The 11393-nt window shown below is 40.7% G+C and overlaps 1 protein-coding gene across 2 annotated transcripts in view; it reads right to left on the reverse strand.

The window, feature by feature from the left end:
- LOC122812362 (beta-1,3-galactosyltransferase 2-like) overlaps nucleotides 1-10115 on the reverse strand; it is an 87906-nt gene extending 77791 nt beyond the window's left edge. The window contains exon 1 of one of the 2 annotated variants that reach the window (XM_044084794.1): nucleotides 9876-10115. The gene's annotated coding sequence lies outside the window, so the exon portion shown is untranslated. Of the gene's footprint in view, nucleotides 1-9871 lie in introns of both variants that reach the window. The other variant, XM_044084793.1, reaches the window with a different exon arrangement.
- Between the last annotated feature and the right edge of the window lie 1278 nt (nucleotides 10116-11393).

An 11393-nucleotide genomic window follows, 5' to 3' on the forward strand; every position in this document is an offset into this window, starting at 1 on the left:
TGCTGTGGTCCACACTACCTTATCTGGCCTATTTATCCTTGTTGGGTCTGTGAGGGGAGCAGCTATGGTACTATAACTGGGGCCAAACTTTCTGTAGTACCATACTATCCCTAAAAATGCCCTTACCTGCTTTTTGGTAACAGGTGCAGGCCATGCCTGAATGGCTTCCACTTTGGCAGGTTCTGGGCTGATCTTACCACTCCCCACTCTATGTGCCAGGTAGGAGACCTCTGCCATACCCACCTGACATTTGCTGGGATTAATGGTCAACCCTGCCTTCTGCAGTCTGCCCAGCACCACCCTGACACATTGAAGGTGCTCTTGCCAGGAATGTCTGTAGATGGCATTATCATCTAGGTAATTAAGGGCAAAATCTCTTGATCTTTCTAAGATATGATCTACCAGCCTCTGGAAAGTCACTGGGGCATTTTTCATCACAAACAACATCTTTCTGAACTCATACAAGTCAAAAGAAGTCACAAAGGCTGACCTCTCTCTAGCAATGAGAGTCAAGGGCACCTGCCAGTAACCCTTGGCAAGATCAACGGTGGTAAGTTACTTAGCCACACCCAACTTCTCTAGGGCTTCATCTGTCCTAGGCATGGGATAAGCATCTGACTCTGTGTGACTATTTAATTTCCTGTAGTCTACACAGAACCTGGTGCTGCCATCCTTATTTGGCACCAGCACCACTGGGGAGGCCCAGGGAGTGTTGGACTCCTGAAATACCCCTAGCTCCAACATTTCCTGTATTCCCCCCCCCCCCAGAGCCTGCTTGACTCTCTCAGGCATCCTATAAAGGGCCTGCTTAATAGGCCTTTGGGGTCCTGTATCCACCTGGTGCTACACCAGGTGGGTGCACCCTGGTTTTCCAGTGAACATGTCCCCAAACTCCTGTAACACTGCTTGGATTTCTTGAACCTGGGTAAGAGATAGCTGCTGGGACATTGCTACCCCTTCCACTGAGGTGTCAGTCTGAGCCTCGCTGAGGTGACCAGTGACCAGATGTCCCTCAGACTCCTCCTGCAATCCACTCAAATACTCAGCACAAGGGCCTCCCTATCATGGTAAGGTTTCATCATGTTAACATGGTACAGTTTGTGCCCCTGCCTAGCAGTTCTACTATGTAGTTAACATCACTGACATTCCTTCCCACCTTGTAGGGTCCCTCTCAAGCTGCTTTCAGCTTGTTGTGTCTGACAGGAATGAAAACCATTACCTGCTGCCCTACAACATTCTCTCTAGCTCAAGCATTCCTGTCATACCAGACCATCTTCTGCTGTTGGGCTTCTGCGAGGTTCTCCTGGGCCAAGCCCATGAGTTCCCTGAGCCTTGTCCTGAGGTTTAGGACATATGCCACAACAGACTCCTTTTGGGATTCCCCCTCCCCCTTCCACTCATCTTGAATTGAGGCCCCCTCAACCTATGCCTATAAACTGGTCTGCAAATGCCCATAGCATGGACTTGAGTTTAGAGTTTAACCTCTTAACAAGACCATAAGTCTGTGAATGATGGGGGTGGTCTTCAGGTGCTTCACCCCACAGTGCTTCCACAGACAAGCCAGCAGGTCTGACATGAAATTGGTACTTCTGTCAGTCCGTACTTCTTTTGGGAAACCTACCCTGCTGAAAATGTATAACAAAGCATTTGCCACCTTTTCCACCTCAATGGAGGAAAGCCATTGCCTCAGGGTATCTTGTAACATACTCTATTACCACTAAAATATACTTTTTCCCTGTGGAACCTGGGGTACTCAGAGGCCCCACAATATCCATAGCTACCCTCTGAAATGGCTCCACAATCACAGGCAAAGGCATCAAAGGAGCTTTCACCTTGTTTTCTGTCTTGCTTACCTTTTCGCACTGCTCACAGGTCCTGCAGTACCCTGTTACATCTCTGGAAATTCCAGGCCAATAGAAGTTCTGCATAATACATCTCTTTGTATGTTTTATGCCCATATGCCCTGCAAAGGGAATATCATGGGCTATGGCTAGAAGTGCCAGATGGTAGGCTCTAGGTACTCCCAAAAACACTGCTGTATTCTCTCACCCTCTAGCCCTCTTTCAGGGGTCCACTCTTTATACAGTAACCCTTTGTTCCAGTATATAGATTCCCCCTTCCCTTGAGAAGGTGCCTCACTAGCTTCCTCTCTCAGGCCTTGTAATGTAGTGTCTGATAGCTGAGCCTGTCTGAATTCTCTCTTAGTAACCCTTCCGAGCTCACCTTCCACAGGAAGTTTTGTATCCACTGACAGCGGTGCCTCACTGTCAGTCTGGGTACGACTACTCACCACTGCCCTTGCAGTCACTCTGTCCAAGGGACCATCAGTACCCACAAGCAGCTGTGGCGCACCTTCATTCTCACTGCTACAGAGTAGTTTCCTCCCTGAAGTAACCACCTCACTAGTCCTGGTGGCAAGTGTGCAGTCTGTCTGGGTCTCCCCCAGGCTACCAGACCCACATGCTTGTCTCCAAACCTGACTGCATGTAACTGCATGAACACACAGTACTGCATTATCAAAATCATTTCCTATCAGGACATCTGCAGGGATATCCTGAAACACACCTACATGCTGGCTTCCTTTTCCATCCTTCCCGTCAAGGTGAACCCTAAGCCAAAGGTATTTGGAATGGGGTCCCTCCTAAAGCTCTGACTGAAGTTGTCTCAAAACAACCTACTGTTTGCATTTTGTCTTTCCCCCTTACTGGCTCCCCCACCTTTTGTTCCCCACCTTGCCTCCATGGACATCTATATGCTACATGGCCCCACTGATTGCATTCAAAACATTTAACCCTAGGTCTTGGACATGTACCTGGTCTAGTGGCTCCCCCTTCCACTGGCAGATTCTGTTGGGGCAGTGTGGGCTGCCCACCATGGTTTGCTTTAGACCTAGCAGCACTGGGTATCCCTTTCCTGTCCAGGGATGCCCTGCTTACTAGGTATAGGTCTCCCTTCTTCCCCAATTCATCTACAGTAAGGCAAAAGTGGTGACCTGACATCGACTCACACATCTATGAAAATAAGTGCTTAGTTCAGCAACATATTCACACACACTTTTATCTGCTTGTGTCTGTGCTCACAAAACTTTTTCCTATAAGCTTCAGGTGTTAGCTTAAAAAATTCTAGCAAACAATTCTTTACAACATTATAATTTAAAAAGTCATTATCAGACAGTTTGGATAGAACATTTGCAGTTTTACTATGGAGTAAGGGGTTCAGGAACCATACCCAGAGCCCTTGGTCAACATTGTATTGTTTACAGTTTACATAGCCTGTGAAACATATGAATAAAACTATCAAAATTATCCCCCTCTGTAAACAGTGGAAGAAATTTACTGACCTTTTTGTGCTTCTAGGTCTGGTTACTCCCTCCCCCATTACCTCCATGACTCTGGCGAAGAGTCAGCATCTCCTTTTTATGTTGCCTCTGCCTCTCTATCTCCTCAGCTTCCAGGCATAGCAGTTTCTTATTCTCCTCAGTCATCACAGTTTCTGATTTTCCTTAGTCTCTAGATGCCTCAGTCTCTTTGTTGCTTCTATTTTCAAGTACTTGGCCTCCAATTCAAGTATTTTTAACTCCAGATGGATTTTTAAGTCCTCTGTAGAAAGGTTGAACTGTACATTCTCTGAGTGTTGTACATTTCATCAGCCAGTCTGATTGTTCTCCCTATTGCTATTCTCTGATACAGCTCTGACCATAGCTGCAGTCATGCGTACTTTAGTCAGGTTTCCATGCACCAGTCCTTTAGCCTGGCACATCTCAGCCAACTAGCTCCTTGTCAGTGTGCTATACTCCTCTGCTGACATGCTTGCCTGCTCTCCCTGACTAACTAAGCTAACAATTGTGATATGAACTCTGAATGTTCACTGTGTGGCTGATTTAGAGTACAAAAACCCTTGCAGTGATCACTGTACACAAGCTACAGAAATCAAATGTCCATACCACTACAAACCAATTAATATGTGATGTGACTATATTACCACAATCAAACAATTAATATTTGATGCAGAAATCCCACCACTGCCAAACAATTAATATGTGACACCCATGCACTGGCCAAGTAATCAAGGAGCCTAAATCCTCTGCACTAGCATCAGCGAGGGACATCCACATTAGGAGGATGATAAGTACACACACACAGTAAAGTACAATTTCCCTTAAGAGCACACAGAGATCACATTCAGTCTGGCGCTGGTTTCTCCCTTTCTCTCCAGATCCCCAGTAAGACTCCCCACTGGCACAGCTATAGTGCTTAGATCTCAGCTGAGTGGTCAAGCCAAAATCTCCAGCACCCTCTCTGTCCAACCAGTGCTTCGTGTCCCTGCCCAAGTAGCTGACACACACACACTTTGAGATTTGATTTATGTACAAACACACAGACACTCCTGGGGAAGGCTGGCACAGGTTCTGTAGCTATACCCCCTTCTGCCCAGAATATATGGTAGTACCACCTGCCACCAATCACTCTTATAGGTTCATAGGTTGGTACTAGGCTATTGGATCTAGGGCCTGTACAAGCCTAGCCATAACAATTCCCTGGATATTTCTTCCCAGAATATTTGCTTCCCTGGTCCCTTGTCTAGCAGGGCGACTGACGTGATCCCTGGGGTAAATTTCCTATCTCCCATCCAATCGTCAAGGTTCCTTTTGAAGAGGGCTAAAGAGCTGCTCAACTTGACATGTATGTCAGTCTATTCCAGAGTATGGGGAGTCTCTGGGTCAGGAACCTATCCCTCCAGCATGTTTTGTTTATTGTGATGACCAGGTTTAGATCCCTGGAGCATGTGGCTCTGAGGCACTGGGATTTCTTTAAGTGTAGCATGTCCAGCAATACTGGGTTTGACATGGCCTTGTATGTTAAACAGAGATTGCCTCTGAGTAGACAATATGTGACAGAGTATAGCTGGAGTTTTTTAGACGGTCAGCATAGGGCATCTGCTTTAGGCCTGTGATTCTTTTAGTGAGGTATTTCTGCGGCCTTTCCAGTTGTTGCAGATGTATTATCAGCTACTATAAATGCCCTTAACAAAGGGTGTCCAATTCTACTGTACAATGTTACTATTATCCAAATGCTAATTGTGACTAAGACTTAAAGGCTATTTAGGAGTGGCTTGTACAGTATCACCATATATATATATATATATATATATATATATATATATATATATATATATATATGTATATATATATATATATATATATATACACACACACACACACACACACACACACACACACACACACACACACACACACACATACATGCATGCAAGTACACTAAGAGCTTATATATCTCTACACAAAACCAGCCACATTTAAAAGGTTTAATATATTTAATAATAAATAATAAAAACTTGACAATACCTATTAACTCAACACAGTGACAGCAGAGTTCACAATTCACAGGAAATACTTTAAAATATAGCAGGACAGTCTCACATAAATACAGAAAACATCTAGACTACTCTTGTTATATTCCTATCTATCTCTAAGAGAAACTAAGTTCTAAATAACTTACAGAGCAAGGCAAGAAGTGCTAGTGAGTTGTTAACAGGTCCAGAACAAGATACAAAATGCACTCTTTTTCTCTCTGAGATAGTTCTTAAACTGATAATACACATTACTGCCGAATCATCTCAGATTACATCATTCTTGTCACATCATAGCAGGGACTTTTTTAGCATGTCTCTGTTAAAAATACTTCTCTCTCAGAAGCTGGCAATTGCTTCTTAAAAGCTTGCCTGAAACTAAAAAGTCATAAAACAATTACCTTGGAAACCTGTTATTACCTATGTTTCCAGACAATAGAATGAAACTCCAGCTGTAGAGATTCTGTCTCTTTAGCCGAGATAAACTAACTTTATACACATTGTAAAATTCTTTACTTATCAGTGTATTTTCTTAGAGTTTTGCAAGTTAACTCTGTATATTCCGACAATACCTATGAAACCATACATTTGCACTGGCATATTGGTTATACACATCTGCTATTTTCCAGCAGAGTGCATAACACAGTTTTCTTACATTTGTAAAACAAGCCTTTGGATAATATTATTTACATATGACATAAGATTATTTACAAAATTCCATCTAGCTGGGCTGGCAGCCTTCATAACTTGTTTAATTTTTTTTGGGGGGGTGGCATCTCACTACAGTGGCTATCTTGTAAGAGTGGATATCTGCTACTTTATTTGTATACATTTCCAGAGAACATGCATGTAGTTTGCATAGCAAGTACAGTTTGGGGGTGACTTGTACGAGTTAAATTTTAAACCTTTTTACAGCAACAGTTCATTTTTTATGTACTTTAATACTGTAGTGAGAGTTACATTAGCATTTGTAGATTTATATCTTAATTAAGTTTTCTTGTTAGTCTTTATTTAGCTTAGAAATAACTTGGTCTGTTTTGATTTTGAGTTTCAGGCTTAGCAGCCAACAGAAAAATCATGGTAATGAAAGGTCTGTTTTCCTAGCACCTTTCTAACTATATAAAGTCTATATGTAATCATTATTTTGGTTATTTGTCCCCCATTATTTTATCTTCCTGCTTTATCCTTGAGCTAAGAGATTAAGGTGTGAGTAGTGGTGGAAGGGAAAACACTGAGCTGAGCAATCACAGCCTTGTGCAATTGGTGGGCAAGTGTGTGTGTTTGTGTGTGCATGTGTGTATGTATGTTTGTGCATGCTAAGGTGGTCTAAAATAAATTATCATACTCATGTGTGACATATTGTATTGCAATCTCATACCTGAGGTGCTCACACGTGTATGTCTGTGAGTGTAATACCTCTCAAGCTCTTAGAGCAAGAAATCTGGACAAAGTCATAAGTAATGTGGGGGGGGGGGGACAAAGCTCCAAAAATAGGGACAGTTTTTAAATACTGCTCTTACATACTTCAAAAGTTGATAGAATACCAGGTTTTGCATTAGCATGAATTTTATAAAGGATATGAAGTCACATCACAAAATAATGACAGAAATTTGAGTTTTAGATAGGGTTGCCACCTTTCATTGTGGCTAAAACTGGAGTAAGGCCACACCCCTCACATCACATGTAACCCCATCCCTCCCCACCCATGCCCCTCCTGTTTTGTGAAGTCACTATGACTTCAGTGACAGGAACATGCACTTTCTCCATTCCTAATACCTGCTTTCAGCTGATTTACTATGCTTTTCTGTTAAATTTCTGCCATTATTTTCTACGTTCAGTCCTCAATGATTTGCTAATGATTTGCCAGAAAATCACAGTTTTTGGTGAAGGAGACCAAAAACATGAGGCAAAATCTGGACATTCTGTTGATAATGTGTAGAGTTGAGAAGTGTGATGTGTGTACACACGCGCACATGTGTGTGTGTGTGTGTGTGTGTGTGTGTGTGTGTGTGTGTGTGTGTGTGTGTGTGTGTGTGTGTGTGCATGTGTGTGAAGGTGGGCTAAAATAAATTCTTTTTTTTTTTTTTTTTTTTTTAAGAGTTAGGCAAGCAGACATGTTCACCATATTAGGATTTATTTACTTTATCTGGAAAGTAAAAGTAAGACTTAATTATTTTCTTTCCTCATGATTTTTGCTCAGACCATCATTAAATCAAAAAGTTGTAAAAACAATTATAAGATGCACCTCAAGGAATCTAAAACCATATGACTTCTGGGCATCTAGCAGCCCCAGTATCCCAAAAAATTGACTGATGTTTGAAACACTAATTGCAGTGGAGTCATGGCCATTTAAAGGATGTTAGAAGGATGAAAGAAAGTGCTGAAAAGTAAAACAATGTGTGAAAAAAGTAAGACACAAAAGTGTAGTCTGTCTGGATAATGTGGAGCAGGTGATGGGCATTAACGATGCTCTGGTGGAATCACCGTGTAAAGGAGGGACATGAAGTGCTTTGTCTAGGGTTTCATTTTACTTAACGCTGGCCTTTTTGATTACATTCAGACATCTGAGATCTATATAGTCCATAAAGTGGCTATAATGATCTATGGCCGAATATGACTGACACCATCTGTTGTAATGGTCATTGACTTGTTGTAATAAAGCCCCACCCCATTCCAGTTAACCCCAGTCATTCATTTGTTCCTGTAATCCCCTTCTCCGCTTTGAAGTCATCACCACCATTCCCAGTACTTCAGTTCTTATTTACAAAAGCATAAGAACCTGCTGGTCTGCATTCTTTGATGCATAGTAAATGTGATAGTCATTTCATCACTTGTTTTACTCATTGGAGGAGTATTTTAAAATAATTCTGCTAAAAAAAATGAAATATTCCAAAAAATACACTGTCTTCCTTTTTTCATTGCTAAGTCATCTCATAGCATCTTTCAAACCTCCTGCCGCCTAGGTCTGGTTGTACATAGGTAGTTAATGCATTTTGTTTCCTTTTCATTGTATATTCAGACTTGATAACTTCTGCAGTCTGCGGCAATGTGCATAATAACTGATGTTTAGGTCTCCGTGTCTAACACTGGAACATTCTGCTTCATAGCTCATGCTCTACATATGTAAACAAATCTACAGACTTTGGTGCTATCCTAATGTAGATTCACATTGTGCTTACTGTGGGATGCAAGTCACTTAAAAAGTGCTACTAAGTTACCCCTGAAAACGGACACTTGGATTTTGTTGGCTTACCTGGAAAAAAGACACAACAACAACAACCTGGAAAAAAGCAGAAAAGCTGCAGTCAGTATTTGCACAAATGTATATTTGTGTTGTGTCTGTAATTTTGGGCAGTGTCTGAAAATTTGTCCTTCAGAAGAATGCTGTACCTCACTTAACAAAGTAAAACAGATATTACACACCTAAATGAAACCGAATGCAATAGTACTTTTCTATTGAAAATTAACAGCATAAGCAGCCTACACCCAATCATAAATACAGTACCTCAATTTATTTAAATTATTTGTATGCAACATCACAAAATAAAGCATTGTTTGGAGTGTAGGGTACTGTCAGGGTAGAACATTGGCAGTTATACACCTAAAGAAAAAAAGAATTTGACTACACATACACATACACACACACACACACACACACACACACACACACACACACACACACACACACACACACACACACACACACACAAAATACTGCTGCAACTTCTGTATTTGGAACTATAATTTTCAGTCGCTTAGCAAAAGCAAAGAGCACAAAGTTATAAAAGTTATGCAGTAATTATTAAACAGAGTTAAAGGAAAAAAGAATCATCCCCTCAAAAGGTTTGCTAAGAAGCAAGGTTTTTCTTGTCAGATTTATAATACTGGTGTAAAAACAACATACAAATGAGAAGAGATTAATCTGTACAAAGAGAACGGGAATATATACTGTACAGTTTTATTATAAATTGATTAATATAAAATTAACTCTGTATGTTTGAGCTCAAGTGATGTACAAGCCAGAAGTCTCATAGTGCGATATGAAGTCCTTAATGACTTCTTACACTATCACTGAGGAAAAATCACAGCACTGTATCTCAGACACAATACTCACTGACTGCATTGTTAAGAAAATAGCATAAAATGATAAGTTCGCACACAGGTTTGCTAAGAAGCAATGTTTTTATTGTCACATTTATACTGTTTAGATAAGAACAACATACAGCCCAGAAGAAATTATTCTGAAGGAAGAAAAAGTGAAAATATAATGTACTGGTTTTATTAGAATTAATATAATTAATTCATTATTTTACACAAAAATTTGTTTTAAGTCAGTTCAAGTTAAGTTTATTAAAATGAATGAACTCAAGCGGTGTTCAAGCCAGAGGCTGTCTACTTTGATATGAAGTCACAGTGATTAGAGTGCAATAACTTCTTTTCATAACAGAATAAACACATCACATTAGAGCAGATGTTTAAGGTGAATAAAATAATAACGTACTCACTGCTTGCAGATCAGAAAACTCCTTCCAGACACTTCTGTTTCTCCTCCCAATGAAGGTTTGTTATTATCAGAGACCTAACCTCTCTGCTGTGAAAAACACCTCCAGTGACACCACAAACATTCATGCTCAGTTCTACTAATTATATAAAGGCTATGTGAAAATAATTTCCATTATTTCCAACACCGAAAAATCCATAGCACTCATGACTTCTGTGTTACTATATATGGGCATCTCTCCAAGCTCTGCATGAAACAACAAGGAAGTAATCTGACTGCATCTGACACCTGAGGTTTTATTCACAGTGTTGAACAGGGACATGCCCATTTTTTTAAACTGTTTTTTCAATACAAATACATTGAATACAATTCACTATCACCTTTGAACTCCTCTTCTCCAGTAGTCACACATGACAGTTCCTACTGTAACCAAATCACAAGGCAAAAAAATCATGCAAGCAAACCCTACAGGAAAAACTGCAAGAAATACAGTTAAGCCACGATGTAAACACATATGCACCACAATACGTTATACCCACAGAAATAAAAACAATCCTGCAGCATAAATGTGTTGATAAATCTGTACCTGTTTGTTGTACGTCTTAAAATTTGGTATTGCAATTAATCCATCCATCCATCTTCAACCTTAAATCAGGAATCACACTTAAGAAAAATAAATAAGTGATGTAAAGTAGAAGATCATATCTAGAAGCGTGCACAAAATTCTTTCAGCAGAGATTATTGGTATTTAGACATTTGCATTTGACAATATAAGGTCACAAGCTTTCAAAATAAAACAGTTCAATGAAAAAAAAAACTATCTTAAAGGGAAATGCACTGAAGAGAGACCATCTCTTATAGGTTCATGGATAGGTACTAGGCTATCGGCCCAAAGGCCTATGTAAGCCTAGCCAACAAGGTTCCCTGGCTTTCATCACCCAAGAAGGTTATTTTCCTGTGCCCCTGTTGAGCAGAGCCACAGAAGTAATCCCCGGGGTGAATTTCCTATTTCCACATGCACTCATCAAGAATTTTGTTGAAGAGTGCTAATGAGGAACTCTGCTTGACATAGATGGGTAGCTTGTTCAAGAGTATGGGAAGTCTCTGGGACAGGAATCTATCCCTCCAGCACGTTCTGTTTATTGTGGTGAGAAGGTTTAGGTCCCTAGAGCGTGTAGCTTTGAGGGATTGGGATTTCTTTAAGTGGAGCATGTCCAAAAGCTCTGGGTTTGACATAGTTTTGTATGTTAGGCAGAGATCACCTCGGAGTAGGCAATATGCTATGGAGGAAAGCTGGAGTTTTTTCAGGTGGTCAACATAGGCCATCTGTTTGAGTCCAGTAATCCTCTTTGTGAGGTACTTCTGCATCCTTTCCAGCTGCTGCAGATGTCTTGTGAGGTACATTCCAAAAGAGGAGTTGTACTCTATAATGGGTCTGAGTGTCGAGTAGAGGAGAACAATGACCTCTTTTTTCCTGGATGAGAACCCTTTTATGATGAGGTGTGCCATGTAGTAGGACTTC

Source organism: Protopterus annectens, chromosome 9.part0, assembly GCF_019279795.1.
Source record: "Protopterus annectens isolate FY-2018-M chromosome 9.part0, PAN1.0, whole genome shotgun sequence".
Taxonomy (NCBI): Eukaryota; Metazoa; Chordata; order Ceratodontiformes; family Protopteridae; genus Protopterus; species Protopterus annectens.